At 38.5% G+C, this 17,423-nt stretch overlaps 1 protein-coding gene across 2 annotated transcripts in view; it reads right to left on the minus strand.

The window, feature by feature from the left end:
- Positions 1-17,423, minus strand: part of Nbea (neurobeachin) — a 525,499-nt gene that overhangs the window by 482,765 nt on the left and 25,311 nt on the right. The window lies entirely within an intron of this gene.

Consider the following 17,423-nt stretch of genomic DNA (forward strand, 5'->3'; position numbering starts at 1 on the left):
TTAAAAAACTGGATATTTTTAAGGAACAGCTTTTTTATTATAATGTCTTTATTAATATGTAATCTTGATAATTAAAAGACTAAAATTAGGGCCCCAACTATGAGTGCGAACATTTAACACTGGAGATGGAGGTATTCTTATCTTAGGATATAGCAAGACAGTGACCTAAGGACTCTGGCAAAGCGTCTCTCCTTACCTAAGATCTATTCAGGCTATCAAGAGGTTGATTTAAAAATGTCTATCCTCATTGGTTTTGCTAAACATTGTTAAGCTGTAGTTATTTTGGTAAACCAAGTCATTCAAGAAACTCTTATATTCTATAAAAGTACACAATATAAGGACCTGGAAAATGAGGTTGCCTATATATGGTATTCATTAAAAGAGCTTCAAATCAGAAACTTTTTTTTTTTCAGAAACTGCTACAATGATGGGGTTAAATATATATTCAGAACTATACTTGCAGTAATGAATTAGAGGGAAAAGCTTTATCTTCTTTTATATGATTTCAAGGTATAGTCTAAAGGAAGTAGCAAAAAAAGAAAGAAAAAAGAAACAAGGATTGTTTAGCTCATAAAAACTTAATGGTCCTCAAACTTTTCAGAGATCTGCTGAATATAGCATAAAGATGTTTAATGGAAAAGCTTACTATGACAAAGACACCCCAGCTCCTACCAATGATGACCCCCAAAGTCTCCAAGATGATAATGGGGCATGGACAGCAAGTCCACCTTGACTATTATAATGCTAACCATTTGGCTAGACTGCTTCAATGTTTTGCCTGCCTCCAGAACCTGACACAAACTGTAGACAAGCAAGACCCTGGAGAATTGATTGCCCACTTTGCCTAAACAAAGTCAAGTCATTCACCCCATGTTTCTCCTCTACAGGAAAAGCTCTAATCTTCTGGGCCTGGCAGCCAAAGGCTGATGCTTCCCTGGTCCCTCTAGCCCCAAAACAATACCATGGAGACAACAGGAGCCTGAGATGACTGGCTAGGTAATAGACAGGTCTTTGTCATTTTAACTGATACACAGGCTATTTGGATTAAACTCCCTTGCTATAATTTATCCTCAGATTTCTAATGGTGTTAAAGGCTAGGCTAACTGGAGCTTTGTCACCTTCGCAGCAGCATGCAACCAGCTCACTTCCTCCAAGGCTGTGCCACCTTGTTAGTTCATCTAAGGCAAAACCTATCTCTTAAACCTATCTCTCTTTGCCTTGCTAACAGGCTTCATATTAAAGGATAGAAAGCTTTCAGGTGTATCTTTTTACTAAAAAACATACCTTGCAATAACTGTTCTCAGTAACTAATCATGCCTCTAATAAATGATCAGATGGAAAGAAAATGTTCTAAGATATATAAAGGTCTGAAGATATGAAAACTTAAGTTCTGATGGTATAATGACTTAAGATACATAAAAATGGGAAATGCTTTCGATTCCCCCCTCGCTTCTTTGTTGTTATATGATGTCAAAGGTTTAGAGTTTTAACATCAATGGAATTCTGATAAGCTGATAGAGCACTGTCTACTTACTATTCAGTCACAAAGTCAAGATTTTAAAAATACTTTGATTGTCTTCTAAATATAGATTTAAAGACACTTTTCATTAGGATAAAATCATGTATCTGGTTCTCCAGACAGACAAAAAATGATCAGTGCTTTTAACCCAAAGCTATACTTTTTACCAGGACTCAAGGCATTAAGTCTATTATACCTGTTTTACAATGTGGATTTCAGCAAAGATTAATGCTAACATACCTAGAACCTCTACCTCCTTTTATAAACTAAAAATTCATGCAAGTTTCAGGGAGTCAAGAAAATCATAAGATTTGGATCCAACTGTCATAGGTCTAATGGTCTAATGGATCCAGATAAGAATAGCCTATGTGTCCCCATCTGTATATTCCTTAGAATGGAGTCTCTCCCCCTGGTCTTCAGACTCCTCCCATCCCCCAATTACTAGAACTGAGGGTCTAAAATTTACAGATGTAACATTTTTCTTCAAATTCCTAGACTTTCACTTTTGTCCCTAGTCTGCATTTGTCTCGGCAGATTTTCATTTGGCCAACAGATACCACCTGGGAAAGGCCTTTGACTAGCCTTACAGCTTTCCTGGGCCCTGACTGTAACATTCTAGTTTCAGCTGGAAGTAATTAAATAAGAGAATATGTTGTCCCTTATCCCTCAGCAGGCTGAAATGCTAAGTCAAGAGGAAAACCCCCTGGCATACCTGTAATGTAAATGGCTACCTGTAATACCAACTGTAAAGAGGGCCTAGATAAATCAACAAGTAGTTTCATTAACTGAAACAGTTCTACAATACAATGGTCATTTGGTAGAACAAAGAAGTATTATATGGCTTTAAGAGAAAACTGTTATTTTTATACAACCATTCAGGATTATAATCTGGCTGTACTAAAACATTACAAAAAAAAAATGAGCTGAGATAAAATAAGTTACTGATGTGCCATCCATTTCCAGGCTCCTCCTGGATAGTAGCTCTGATGTCAGCCTGTAGAGTAAATATAATTCAGAATATTTCTGCTCTGGCAACAGATCACATCCAAAGACCTTCTTGGTCTGTGTGATCTGGTTGAAATACAAACAAAATGCCTTTAATCCAGGAGACAGAGGCAAGCAGATCTGAGTTCAAGGCCAGCCTGGTATAGAGGAAGTATCAGGTAAATAAAAGCTTAGGTCAAGTCATGCTGGTAAACTCCTTTAATCCCAAACAATGAAGATAAAGTTAGTTTGTAGAAGGAAGCACCCATGTTTGAAAGTGATGCCTAGTTGAGTGGCAGAAATGGTAACAAATCAGAGAAACCTTTGACAGAATAGGATATGCTCAACTCTCAGAAGAGAGAGGAAAGTGAAGCTACTTAAGGGGCAATGCAGAGAGAGGAGTTTTTACCTCCGAAAAATGTGACTTGGGGCCACTTGCTGGGACTCCAGAGAGAGGAATCCAGAGTTCATCCTGGCTAGCATTTAATTAAAGCTCGCTTCAATAATGGCTCAAAATTGTGAAACTTGCTTTTCTCTTACAGATCTCGGGATTAATACCACCAAAAGTCCAATTTGGTCAATCAAGAGTTTAACTGGAGCTACTTATATGAGTATGGGGTTTACTTAAAGGAACAGAAATGACTTAAAGACAAATATATTAGCAAAGTCCACCCCAAGTGGATAATACTTCACAAAGCTGGGAACCTGGAACATACTGCATTGACTTCCAGCAACTCAACATGTTTGAGAGTATCTTTTCCTGCTGCCTAACTGGTCTAAACCTCTTCCAGGCAGCTCTGTTGGTTTCTGCTTCTTTCAGGCAGCTGGTCTGATCTCAAACCTTCTGTGCAGGTTTTCTCCACTGATAATCTCCTTTGCAGCTCAGCTTCCTTCCATCTGAGGCAGACTTAAACCTTGTATTGCTTATTCTGGAAGGGGGGCGGGGCTAGTGACTTGGTCAGATTCAGGGATTTCCTGGAGATATTTTGAGTTGGAATGTACCAATCTGGGAGGAACCTGTTACACAACGCTCTTCGATGTAAAGATAAACTTTCCAAAAGACCAAAGAAAGAATGAAGGAAAACCTTTGTTTCAAGATAAGTGGAAAGAGCTTTTTGTAAAACTAATTGAGCTGTTGTGTTGGTTTGAAAGAAAATGGCACATAGGCCCATGGGGAGTGGCACCATTCAAAAGTGAAGACTTGTTAGATTAGCTCTGGGCTTCCTGGAGGAAGTGTGCCATTGTCGGGGCGGGCTTTCAGGTCTTACATGCTCAAGCAATGCCCGGTGTGACACACTGTCCCTTTCTGCCCCCTGCAGACGAAGATGTAGATCTCCAGCACCATGTTTCTGCCTACATGACACCGTGCTTCCTGCCAGGAAATGTAAGCCAGCCCCAATTAAATCTTTTCTAAGAGGAGCCATGGTCATGATATCTCTTCACAGCAATAAAAACCTTAAGACAGAAGTTGGTACCATGGACTGGTGTATTGCTCTGATGGGCCTTTGTTTGGAAGAATGTGGATTTGGGAACTTTATTAGGAAAGCAGTGGAATGCTTTAAGTGAGGGTGGCTCAATGGGCCATCCTCCAAGGAACATGCAAGACTGTGGTGCCAGGGGTGATTTGAACTGCGAGGTCCTGGATCAAGAGGTTTCAGAGGAGAATAATTTTAATATATTGCCTAAAGACTGTTTTTGTGATATCTTAGCAAAGAATGTGGCTGCTTTTTGCCCTTGTCCAAAAATCTACTTGAGGCTAATGTGAAGAATTTTGAATTAATTCTGATAGCAGAGGAAATCTCAAAACAACCTAGTATTGACTCTGTTGTATTAGATATTAGTTATTCTTTCTTAATTACTACTAGTGTTATTAGTGTTCTTTCTTAATGCAGATCTATAATGAAAAGGAACAAGCTAAGCAAGGAAAAATATAAATGACACAATTTGAAGAGAAAGGGGGCACCAGGAAATGGTATTCAAGGAGATAAACAGATTAAAGAAATGCCTGATATTAAAAGGAATAAAGAGAGTGGTGACTTCAGGGAAAGACACAACCAAGCTAAGCTTCCAATCTCTGAAAATAAAGTAAGAAAAAGCCTGGAGCCAGGTGTGGTGGCACAGGTCTATAATCCTAGCACTCCAGAAACAGAGGCGGGTGGATCTCTCTGAGTTTTGAGGCCAGCGGTCTACAGATCAGGAGAGCCACGCCTAGAAACCACTGAAAAAAGGAAGCTGGTGTGAAAGTAATTGAAAGAGGAGGTCATGTTCCAGCCCCAGCAAGCAGCAGAACGTGGCAGCTTTGGCCACCTGGTTCTGGCTTTTGAGTCAAGGATAGAAGAAATGGGTTATGGAATCTCCCTCCAGGATCAAGGAAAGCACTATGGCAGAGATGCTGTTGCATGGAGGCCCACCACCAGAGTGAAACTGTGAGGGTAAAGTCTTGTTTGCCTTGGAAACCCCAAGATTTTGGAAATGTCAGAGCCATGGAATACCTGCCAAGGAGAGTTGCTAATAGGGAGTGGAAAACAAAGACATGTGCTGCAATAAACACAGTTGAATGAAGTTCGAGATCTAAAAAGAATTTTGACATCAGACATGAAGTTGAAGTGTTTGCAGTTTGCTTAGCTGGTTTTTGGCCCTGTTTTGTTCAGTATTTCCTAAATATAATCCCTTCCCTGTTTTAGAATGGAAGTGTATATCCTCTGCCACTGTATATTGAAAATATGTGATCTGCTTTTTGATGATTTTACAAGAGATTTAAGAGATTGCATGAATCTCAGAAGAGACTTTGAACTTTGGACTTAAGCAAGTTTTTGACTGTTATATGGAGAATTTTGAAGTTGGGTTAAAATGCATTTTGCATTATGAAATGACTATAATCCTGTAAGGGCCAGGAACTGGATTTGGGTTGTTTGAAAGAAAATGGCCTCCACAGGCCCATAGGGAGTGGTACTATTAGGAGGCGTGGCCTTCTTATAGGAGGTCTAGCCTTATTGGAGGAAGAGTGGCTGTGAGGGTGGGCTTGAGGGCTGATATGCTACACCCAGTATGTGACACAATCTGCTGCTGTCTGCAGATCAAGTCATAAAACACAGTTACTTCTTGAGCACCATTCCTGCCTGCATGCTGCCATGCTTCCTTCCATGATGATAATCAACTAAACCTCTGAAACTGTAACCCAGCCCCAATTAAATGCTTTATTTTATAAGAATAACCATAAAGATGTTGTCTCTTCACATCAATAGAACCCTAACTAAAACTGCTGTAGATTCTCGAATCATTTATATCATTCATTTCACCAATATAAAGAAAATCACAACCAGACATACAGTTACAAACAGGAGAATAAAAGCCAGGCATGGTGACTATCACTTCAATCACAGCATTTGTGGAACTGAATAAAGAATCAATTTCACCAGTAGTTATGTCACATGCTCTTAATCCCAGCACTTGGGAGGCAAAAGCAGGCAGATCGCTGTGAGTTTGAGGCCAGCCTGTTCTATAGAGCAAGTTCCAGGACAGCCAGTGCTACATGGAGAAACCCTTTCTGAGGAAAAAAAAATAATAATAATGAATGAATGAATCACTTTCTAATTAGAAGTACATCACCTACAAAAAACAAACAAAAACCTTCCTACTGTCTTAGAAAAAAAAAAAAAAACAGCAGTCACCTTCTTTTCACAGTGAGTAAAGAAAGTAACACCTCACTCTGAAGTCTCTATACAGAAATAAAAATGAATTGGGGGAAAAAAATTTTCAAACAAAACACTAATGACACTATGGCCTCTTTAGGACTGGTGAAGCAGCTCAATGCCTGGTATGAATGAGACAGTAAGTATAATTCCAAGTCCTGCATACACACAAAATATTTTAGTATGAATAAATGTGTATGTGCACAATAAATTTATATGTCTTTTATATGTCTCAGTTATGGGTTTTATTGTGGTGAAAAGACACCATGACTTCTATAACTCTTATTTAAAAAAAAAAACATTTAATTGGGGCTGGCTTACAATTTCAGAGGTTCAGAACATTATCATCATGGCAAGATACATGGTTCATGCAGACAGACCTGGTGTTAGAGAAGTAGCTAAGATTTCTACATCTTGATCTGCAGCAGAAGGAAACTACTACACTAGGTATAGCTTGCGCATATGGGACTTCACAGCCCTACAATGACCTTCAACAAGACCATACCTACTCGAACAAGGCCACTACTTCCAAAAGTGCCATTCTTTATGGGCCAAGCACACAAGTCTATGGGGGCCATTCCTATTCAAAACACTATGGTATATGAATTAAAAAATTCTATATGTAATAATAATATATATATTGTAATATATTGTAATAATATATTACCACGTAATAAACCAAAGGCTCATTTCTTAACATCTACAAGAATTGCTTCCCAAATGTAACAGAGGCCTCTAAGCACAATAACAAATCAAATTCATCAGACACAAAAATAACTGTCAGGGACACACCAGTCCAGTCCAGTTCGTTGCCCAGAGTTGTTTCCCTTTAATTTCCTTTTTGATCACAGAAACCTATGTAAAACATTTCGCAATGTGAAAACACTTAAATGCAACCTATATGATCTATATTAAAAGATCAGGCATCTTACAAGTCTAAACTAGACCCAGATTCAAGTTAAGGAAGAAATGAGTGGCTGCAAATGTCAAGGAGGTAAAGACAACTACAAAGCTGATAAAAACTCAATCCACTTCAATTATCTCCATATGCATGAACTTAAATGTAACTTTAACTTTGTGAGCTCTTTATCCTCTTAGCATTAAGACACATTTCTATAATTTCTTTTTATAAAGTGCTCTGCTGCTTACAGAGGAAGGACTAGATTGCAATTTGCCTAGCTCTTATTTCACTTTTTTTCTTATTACCACATGTGCTCTTCCAAAATGCATACACCTTAGCTTTTTTTTTATTTCCACAATACAATCATATTCATTTAATGTTAAATACATGCCACCATCATTTATTTTGCTTACTAATGTATCAAAACTTTTAACATCTTCATGTTTTTATCTGTCTCTCTGTGCCTAGTGATTTTTGGATTGCGTTTGTTCATTCCTAGCTAACTGTATTAGAGAAGGCTGTTTTCATTTCATCTGTTCCAAGACTTATAAATCCATTTATAAAATTTTCACGTTATGGTGGTATGAAAGTAACAGGTCGTAGGTAGAAATCATAATTTAGGACTCTGATTTTGTCTCCAACTGACATATGTGGTAAGATATTCTTTGAATGCTGGTCAGCCATCTCCTGGTCAGCCATATGATTACAAGAATAAAAAATAGTTATCAGCAAGCTATCACACTAATATTGTGGTAGATGGATTGAATACACTTTTTGCTGAAGACATTTTCAGTGTATGAGGGTTCATGAGAAGTGGAGAAATATTTGTATTCCAAGTCTTCAGAATGTATGGGAATTTTGTTAATCTATGGTACGTTCAATGTTCATTAATGTCAAAGAGCAATTAAAATAACATTATGGTCCCCAAAATAAGGGTTTATATTTTGATGTACATTATGTTAACACTTCTACCTGTTTCATGAATCTGAGGCATCTGGAATGAAGAATGTTAAAGCCTCCAATTACCAGTATGTTTCATTATTCTTGCATATTCTGAAGAACAAGAATAATTCTCCTATTTTGGGAGTTATTGCCTTTCTTTTTTTTTAATATTTTATAACTAAAGCCCATCTTGTTAAAAAATAAAACCTATCCCTCCTGTCACTTTATTCACATTTCCTCTGACTATGTTTCTATTATGGGCTTAAGTCACTGCATACCCAGTACACACATCTGCCACACGGGACAGATCCTATTAACCAATGACATTTTTAAAGATGAAATGAGCTCATTTTCATTAACATGAGTAACCTTCTCAGTTAAGCCTAGTTGTTTCATGATAACACTCCAAAAGAGATCAGACTCCACTTTATTTCCTATCCTGTAGTTTCTTTTTTCCCTATGGAACTCAAAAAGACTTTTTTTTTTTTTTTTTTTTTGTAGCAAGCTCTTTTGTTGTAGTACTGCCTCAGTACTCCTAAGGATGAACGATGCAACTGTGAATACTATTATAGTTGGGTGGTAGCTCCTCTACTTCCTGTCCTCTGCCCTTCCAAAACACCATTTTAAGACAACATCATTCAGTCTCAAGTATCATTTTAATATAATAATTGAACTTACATACTTTTCCCTGTATTTTAATTTCCATTTTGTCAAAACGCATATTTTATGTCAAAAGTTAATCTTAACATTTCAGTTCATTATGTCCAATGTTCACCACTAATTTTTAAACTGTAGCTTACCAAATCTGTTTTTTAACTGTAAATGTGTAGAAGATTACTTACAAAAAGAGATATGTTCTCTGACTTATTCCATGTTCTTTTACTGATCCCCTCCTCTTGTCATGTGTTTGCTTAATTTAATCGTCACTCACCATTTAATGATTTCATTATTATTGATGTTTCTGATACAGTTTAGATATGAAGTATCCTGCAAAATGTTCAAGTGTTAGTTCTCAATTCAATGTTCAAATCAATTATCAAAGGCAAGCCTTTTTGGAGGGATTGCATTATGAGGGCTCAATTCATAATGCATTGTTGAGATGTGAGGCAAAATGTGAAAGGTGAGCCTGGCTGAAGGTAAATAAGTAAATATATATATATATGTGTGTGTGTGTGTGTGTGTGCGTGTTTTTCAAGACAAGGTTTCTCTGTGTACCCTTGGCTGTCTTGGACTCACTTTGTAGACCAGGCTGGCCTATAACTCACAGGGATCTGTGGGCCTGCCTCTGCTTCCCTGAGTACTGGGATTAAAGGCTGTGAGGGTTTCCTATTAGAGCCATTCCTCCTCTTACTTAATGTCTCTGTCCCTCTCTCTCTTCCTTAACCCCTTCCTCCCCCTTACGGGTGCCATGGATGAAATCATACCTTGTCTTGTCCCTGATTTCAGAGGGATTGAATTAAGTTTCTCTCCGTTTAGTTTGATATTAGCTATAGGCTTGTTGTATATTGCCTTTACTATGTTTAGGTATGCTTCCTAATCTCTCCAAGACTTTAAACATGAATGGGTGTTGGATTTTGTCAAATGCTTTGTCCACCATTTAAGGAGATAAACATGTGGGTTTTTCTTTCAGTTTGTTTATATGGTGTATTACATGGTTGATTTTCCATATATTGAACCACCCCTGTATGCCTGGGATGAAGCATACTTGGTCCTAGTGAATAATATTTTTTATATGTTCTTGGGTTTGGTTTGTGAGTATTTTATTGAGTATTTTTGTTAAATGTTCTTAAGAAAATTTGGTCTGAAATTCTCTCTTTCTTGGGTCTTCATACTGTTTAGGTATCAAGATGACTACGGCCTCACAGAATGAGTTTGGTAATGTTCCTTCCATTTCCATTTCTCTGTAATAATTTGAAGAGTACTGCTTTTCTTTGAAAGTCTGGTAGAATTCTGTGCTGAAACCAGCTGGTCCTGGGCTTTATTTGGATGGGAGACTTTTGATGACTGCTTCTATTTCCTTAGGGGATATAGGACTATTTCATTTGTTTACCTGAACTTGACTCAACTTTGGTAAGTGGAATCTGTCAAGAAACTTGTCCATTTCAAAAAGTTTTTGTTGATTCGGATAGTGTCTCTCTGGATTTTTAGTTAGTTTGGCTTTGGGTTTGTCTACTGTGTTTATTTTCTTAAAAAAGCAGTTTAGTTTTATTGATTCTTTGTATTATTCTCTTTGTTACTTGGCCTTTTTCCCTTGCAGCTTTTAATATTTTTTTGTTATTGTTGTTATGTACATTCAGTGTTATGATTATCTGACAGGAGAATTTTCTTTTCTGGTCTAATCTATTAGGTGTTCTGTAGCCTCTTGTATGCTTAGAGGCATCTCTTTCTTTCAATTGGGGAAATTTTCTTCTATGATTTTGTTGAATATGCTTTCTGGGCCTTGGAGATAGGCATCTTCTTTTTCCTCTATTCCTACATTTTTTTTAAATTACACTTTATTCACTTTGTATTCCCCCCCCCATAAGTCCCTCCCTCCTCCCCTCCTGGACCCACCCTTGCTTCCCCTTCTTCACGCATACCCCTCCTCAAGTCCACTGATAGGGGAGGTCCTCCTCTCCTTTTTTCTGATCTTAGTCTATCAGATCACATCAAGAGTGGCTGCATTGTCATCTTACCGTGTGGCATGGTAAGGCTGCTCCCCCTTCAGGGGGAGGTGATAAGAGGGCAGGCCAATCAGATTATGTCAGATGCAGTCCCTCTTCCCATACTACATACTATGTGACCCGCTTAGACACTAAACTGCCATGGACTACATCTGTGCAGGGGTTCTAGGTTATCTCCATGCCTGGTACTTGGCTGGAGTATGAGTCTCTGGGAAGGCCCCTGTGTTCAAATTTCTGGTTCTGTTGCTCTCCTTGTGGGGTTCCTGTCCCCTCCAGATCTTACTATTTCCCACTTCTTACATAAGACTCCCTTCACACTGCCCAACAGTTGCCCATAAGTCTCAGCATCTGCTTCGATAGTCTGCAGGGCAGAGCCTTTTAGAGGCCCTCTGTGGCAGGTTCCTAGGTTGTTTCCTGTTTTCTTCTTCTTCTGATGTCCATCCTCTTTGCCTTTCAGGATGGGGATTAAGCGTTTTAGTCAGGGTCCTCTCTCTTGATTAGTTTCTTTAGATGTACAGATTTTAGTAGGTTTATCCTATGTTATATTTCTATATGAGTGAGTATATACCGTGTGTGTCTTTCTGCTTCTGAGACAGCTCACTCGGGATGATCCTCTCCAGGTCCCACAATTTACCTGCAAATTTCATGATTTTCTTATTTTTCATTGCAGAGTAATACTCCATTGTGTAGATGTACCACAATTTCTGCATCCATTCTTCAGTTAAGGGGCATCTGGGCTGTTTCCAGCTTCTGGCTATTACAAATAAGGCTGCTACAAACATAGTTGAGCAAATGTCTTTATTGTATACTTTTGGATATATACCTAGGAGTATTCCTACATTCTTAGGTGTCTGTCATCTTTTCATGGTATCCTTGATTTCTTGGATGTTTTGTGTCAGGAAATTTTTAGATTTAACATTCTCTTTGTCGTATGAATCAATTTTTTCCACTGTATCTTCTACACCTGAAATTTGTCCCTCCATCTCTTGTACTTTGTTGACAATCCTTAACAATGTAATTCCTGTTTTCTTCCCTAAATTCTCCATATCCAGGATTTTCTCAGTTTGTAGTCTCTTTATTGTTTCTATTTCCATCTTCAGATAACAAAACACAGTACTAGGAGAGCACATGTGCTGGAGCCCACAGGCAGAGTCGAATGGTTCTTGAGTTGGGAGTGAGGATTAAAATTAATAAACCTACACACAACACATGGGACCTTTCCGAGAGGCTCTAGTGGAGACTAGACACCTTGCTTTATTTCAGACTCCTTTTAAGCCAGAGTAAATGCACTTCAGTATAATGAGTTAAATTCACAAGGAGGTAAAACAAGAGGTGTGATATGACAAGGTATCCTACCTGCTGTCTCAAACAAAAGAAGATAGACTGGAAAATTCTTCCCTAATTCCAGTGAAGGCCTGGTAAAAGCAGTCTTTCTGCTAAGATTTAAATATCAAAGCAGCTGGTAGAACAGCGGTGCCCAACAGGTCTCCCTTTTTTATTTTTTAAAAATTGACCATATCTTAAGAGATATGGAGCAGAAGATTGTGCCTGTCTTAGGTTGTCTCTCTTTTAAGATATATTCTAATCCATCATTGGTACATGAATTCCATCATTCATGCCCTGTCTTAGGTTGAATATACCTTAGAGAAACCATACTCATCATTGGTTACCAATCTCTGCTAGGGTAGACATTGGGGTTTAATCTTATGCTGATCAGCTAAGCTTTAACATTCTAAAAGCCCTTCATGAAGGTTTTAATTGTCACCTATAGGAGATGAGCACCTAATAACAAGCCAAGTCCAAAATAACACTCCATAAAAGTGACTTAAAAGATAACTCCTTGTGTAAATATTTACAGGAACCGTAGTAAAAGGCTGTCGAACAATCAGAATCATTTGGAAGCTTAGTAATACAGTTTGTTAGTTTACATTGATGGCAGGAAACATTAAAGTTTGAATCTTGTGAACATTTACAAACAACAAGGCATAAGGAGAATTTACATTGGCAGTTACAGGGCCTCCCAAGAGTTTCTTGTTTTGGTCTGCTGAAAACCAGAATCAGACCAAAGTCCCATAGCCAGTCCTCTTTTTCATTCTTTCTGATTTTGTTGAGAATTGTCCTCATTAACAGAACAATTAAGTCCAGGCCATTGTATAAGAAGTTTCTCTGCATGACATCTTCTCCTAGGAGCAGAATGAAACAAAGGTGGGTCAGGAGTTTAAGTCCAATGCAGCTTTCTGCTCTCAGTCAGTACAGAATTTGTGATTGTCTGCAGGGGGAACATCCTCCTTCCAGGGAACAATTCCTGCAAAGGGCACAGCCTTTCTGGGATCCACCTGGCTCCTTCTGCATCCTGTGGAAAAACACAAACATACCCTCTTCTCCATATTAATATGTGGTCGGGGCCCTGCCATATTCCAGTAATCGGATCTTTCCATTTTACTTGGGCATAATTATCTTTGGTATTAGGATGCCACAATCGATCACCTGCAGAACAGCCTTGTATATCCACATTCAAAAAATTTTAAATACAGAGAACATGATTAAGATTTGGAGCTATGACTCCCCTTTTTTATTTTTTATTGGTTCTTAAGAGATCCATGGGTGGGCTCCATAATTTTTTGGCCTTAAGGATTATATGGCATACCTGTTTTATGACTTATAAAAATGTTGAAAAGCTTGACTAATATATGTAGTACCATTATTGGTCTTTATAATGGAAGGAATACCAATTGTAGCAAAACATATTTAGTTTTTAAAATTTTGGGATATGAGTAACATCCATTTGTTGTTTAGAATGGTTCTAACCCTAGGTTTTAAGTAAGTTAACTTTATGTTACAGCTTTTAAACATAATGACCAATAATCATGGTAAACTTATACATTGAAAACAGACAGACAAAACATCTTGGTATTTGTTGAATCTGATTTTTATGACCATAGAAGCTTTGTAGAAGAATTAACCATTAACTTTTGTACTGGAAAAACTGAGAAGCTGCCTCTTTAATATTTTTTTCTTGTAGGTTGGCAGCCATTGTTACTCCCTGAGTATAAGAGGGCCTGATGCCAGAACATAACCTAATATAATCAGAAATATCTGCTTTCTTTCTAAAGGGTCTCAAAGCTGCTTGGCAGGCACTGTTAGCTTTCTCATAAGCCAATTGTTTTACTAATAATAATCTAGATTTTTCATTGCTTATAAATCGGTTTGCTGCTTGCATTAATCTTGCCACAAAATACTGAAATAACTCATCAGGTCCCTAACACACTTTAGACAAATCCTCCACCTGCCTACCTGTTTATGGAAGTTTATTCCAGGCCCTTCGGGCACCAGCATTCACTTGAGTATAAACTGCCACATCAAAATCCAATTTCCCTGTAGCTTCCTTCTCCAGCAAGCATGTCATAAGTTTTAGGAATTCCCTGAACTTGATTAAGTTCAGCTGTAACTTGACAATGCTATGCAAATTCTGACTTCCATAATAAATGACCTCCTCCTGATAAGCATGCTCTTGTTAATTGTTTCCAGTCCCCTGGGCAGAGGGAGAGCCTCAGTAGACAAGGACTCCAACAGAGCCTGAATGAAAGGCGCTATAGGACCATTTTGAGAGCACGCAGATTTTAATTATTTTAATTGTTTAAAGGGTATAAGGGCATGGATTCTCACCATAGTACCTTGTCCATCATGCTGCTCTAGCACTGGAAAACCGTAAAACTCAGTTATATCTTCTCCATTCTACCTAGCTTCTTGTAAAGAAGCTTGTAAGGGCGATACAGTTGCCCGTACAGTGGACAAAGGAAAAGGTCCCCTTGTCTTCTGGGCCACTGCTCCTGTAGCAGTCCCAGAAGGAAGGCCCAAGACTACAACCAATGATGGAGTTGGAGTGGGGTATGGAGCTTCATTTTCCCTAGTAGTTAATTCTCCAATTTTTCTGTTTATTTCCTCCAAGCCCCATTCCAACTTTTTAATTTCTTTTTGCCAAGGCTTACGCTTTTTAACATGCATAGCCTGAATCGGAGGGTGTCTCTCAGAATAATACTGATCTGGTTGTTCCTCCAACTCTGCAACCTCATCAGGATCTAAGTCATCCTGAAAGTCTTCTTCTGACAAGAGATTACTTTCATCAGGAGGGAAATGTAACTCCTCTGGAGGAGCTAATGGTCTACTCTCATTTTGTCTCAAAGCCTCCTTGCTAACTTCTTTCTCTCTAAGCATGAAAGTTTAATTTTCTCAATTCCCTGCCGCATATACAGACTATCTTTAATTACTTTTCATACAAAAAACACGAGGCTACTGCCTTGTCCCATTTTTATTCTCGGATTTACTCATCGCACCCTTTTTACTTAATGATTCCAGCTTGCCAACACCAGCAATGTCCTTCATTGATTCCCCAGTATCTCAAGCCCCATATTGGGCATCAATCTGCTGGAGCCCAGCGACAGAGTCGAATGGTTCTTGAGTCTGGAGTGAGGATTAAAATTAATAAACCAACACACAACACATGGGATATTTCTGAGAGGCTCTAGTGGAAACTAGACACCTTGCTTTATTTCAGACTCCTTTTAAGCCAGAGTAAATGCACTTCAGTACAATGAGTTAAATTCACAAGGAACCAAACTTGCTTCTGGGTTGCCTAGCAACTTGTGATGTCATCATGTGTAGATGGCCAGGTGGCCACACCTGGAAAGCGTGGTTACCTTGCCCCTTAAAGGGACAACCCAACATATGGTCCCTCTCTTGGTCCTTTCTCTCTTGGTCCCTCTTGCTCCAGGCCTCTTGGCCTTCTCCCCTTTCTCTATGGGGGGGGGCTCTCTCTTTCCCCCTCTCTCTCTCTTTCTCCCCATCATGTCCTGCTCTCCCTGCTCTTCCTTCACTCTCTCTCCATATCCACCTAATAAACCTCTTTTATATAGAAGATCTGTTGCATGCCTAATCATCATCATTTAATTTGTCCCATAACCTTACAGGTATCCCACCTGCTGTCTCAAACAAAAGGAGATAGACTCGGAAATTCTTCACTGACTTCAGTGAAAGCCTGGTAAAAGCAGTCTTTCTGCTGAGATTTAAATATCAAAGCAGCTGGTAGAACAGCAGCTCCCAACACACGTGTTCATAATTTTCTGTGATGGCTCACTAAGTACTTTTTAAGAAAATGTCTAATGTCTAAGGTTAACACCAATGAACCAAAACAATTTTCTCTATATCATCAAGGTTGAAGTATCATTTTTAACACTCAATTGTGGATTTTGTGTGCACAACAAGGAACAGCAAGGTAAGTTGAAGCCTACTCATGCAATAGTAGCAAATGTTGGGAAGTAACCAATCATTTTCTGATTGGATTTGATACCTGCTCTACAGAAGGAAATTCATGGGTAATACTGTAAACCTAGTCAAAATGCCCACAGCTGGCAAGGTCACTGGCCTCAGTGCAGAAGCTACTGCTGCTGTTTTGCTAAATAGCCATTATATGACCATCAAATTGCCTTTGAAATCACTATGCTTGTGCCCACAGATTAGTGCTGCCGTCAATTCTCATCAAAGAAGCTTTATTTTCTAGCAGTCTATAATGACTCGTAACTGGTATCAAAGAACTAATAATAAATGAATGTTGGATACTCAGCCATCAATAGGACACCATCACTCTATCCAAGGCCCACAGCCACTGTGATTTTCATGAACAACCCTAAGTGTACCAACACCCAATTCTGGAATGGGGAGAGTGCTCAGAGCACCCCACCACTCCCAGACAATTTATATAATAAATGCTTGAGGGGTGTGGGTATATTTTTTCAGTGGTAATTTCTGAGTTACAAATACAATTGTAATTCTAAGCATGGCATTTTGGAATTCTATCAATTATTAAGCCTGAGAGAACCTCTGAACACATAGTCATCAGGGCAGAAGTACAGGCAGGCAGTCTTAAAATGTGAGTTCTTTAACTTGCGGGATTTATACTAATCTTAGTAATTAAGTTGAAAATGGAGGATTCTGCCCTCAACTTTCAATGTTCTACACTAACTTCAGTGAGCATCAGTCCTACTGATGAATTCTAGAATACCTAACTGGTGTCAGAAAATTGGTGTTTAAAAATAAAGCATTCTCATTTATAGGACTGCCTGTGAACTGCCCTCACAGTGTTGAATAGTTGCAATAAATGACATGTGGCACACAAGGTATACAATTTCTGTATTTTTACAGAAAGTTTACTGCTTACAAAGACTAAAGTCTTTCTCCTTTTCCATATACTTTTGTCCTACATGTCTAACTTGCTGCCTATTATACTTACATATTTGGGTATGTATAGTTATAGAATTGTCTATTTACCCTAGCATATTGTTGCCTAGTGGATTTCAGTGCACAAACCTTCCCCCACCCACAGTTCAAACCTTAATTCCTTCATGCTGTAGTGCTAGAGACGTGAGGCCCATTGGGAAGGTTTTGGCTAACAGAAATGGAGCCCTTAGGAATGTCTTAATGTTTTTCTCTGCTCAAGTGAATTTAGCTCTCATGGAATACATTAATGAGGAATGTTGTACAGGGTTTTCTCTCTTTCATGTTCATCTTCCTGCTTCTCTACTTTGCACAATACACAAAGCATGCAACCTTCACCAGAAGCCACCCAATCTTGAACTCTCCTGCCTCTACAACTATGAGCCACATATATTTCTATGCTATATAATAACCACCCAACCTCAACTATTCTGTTACAGCAACAAAAGAAA

Source organism: Meriones unguiculatus, chromosome 2, assembly GCF_030254825.1.
Source record: "Meriones unguiculatus strain TT.TT164.6M chromosome 2, Bangor_MerUng_6.1, whole genome shotgun sequence".
NCBI classification, from domain to species: Eukaryota; Metazoa; Chordata; class Mammalia; order Rodentia; family Muridae; genus Meriones; species Meriones unguiculatus.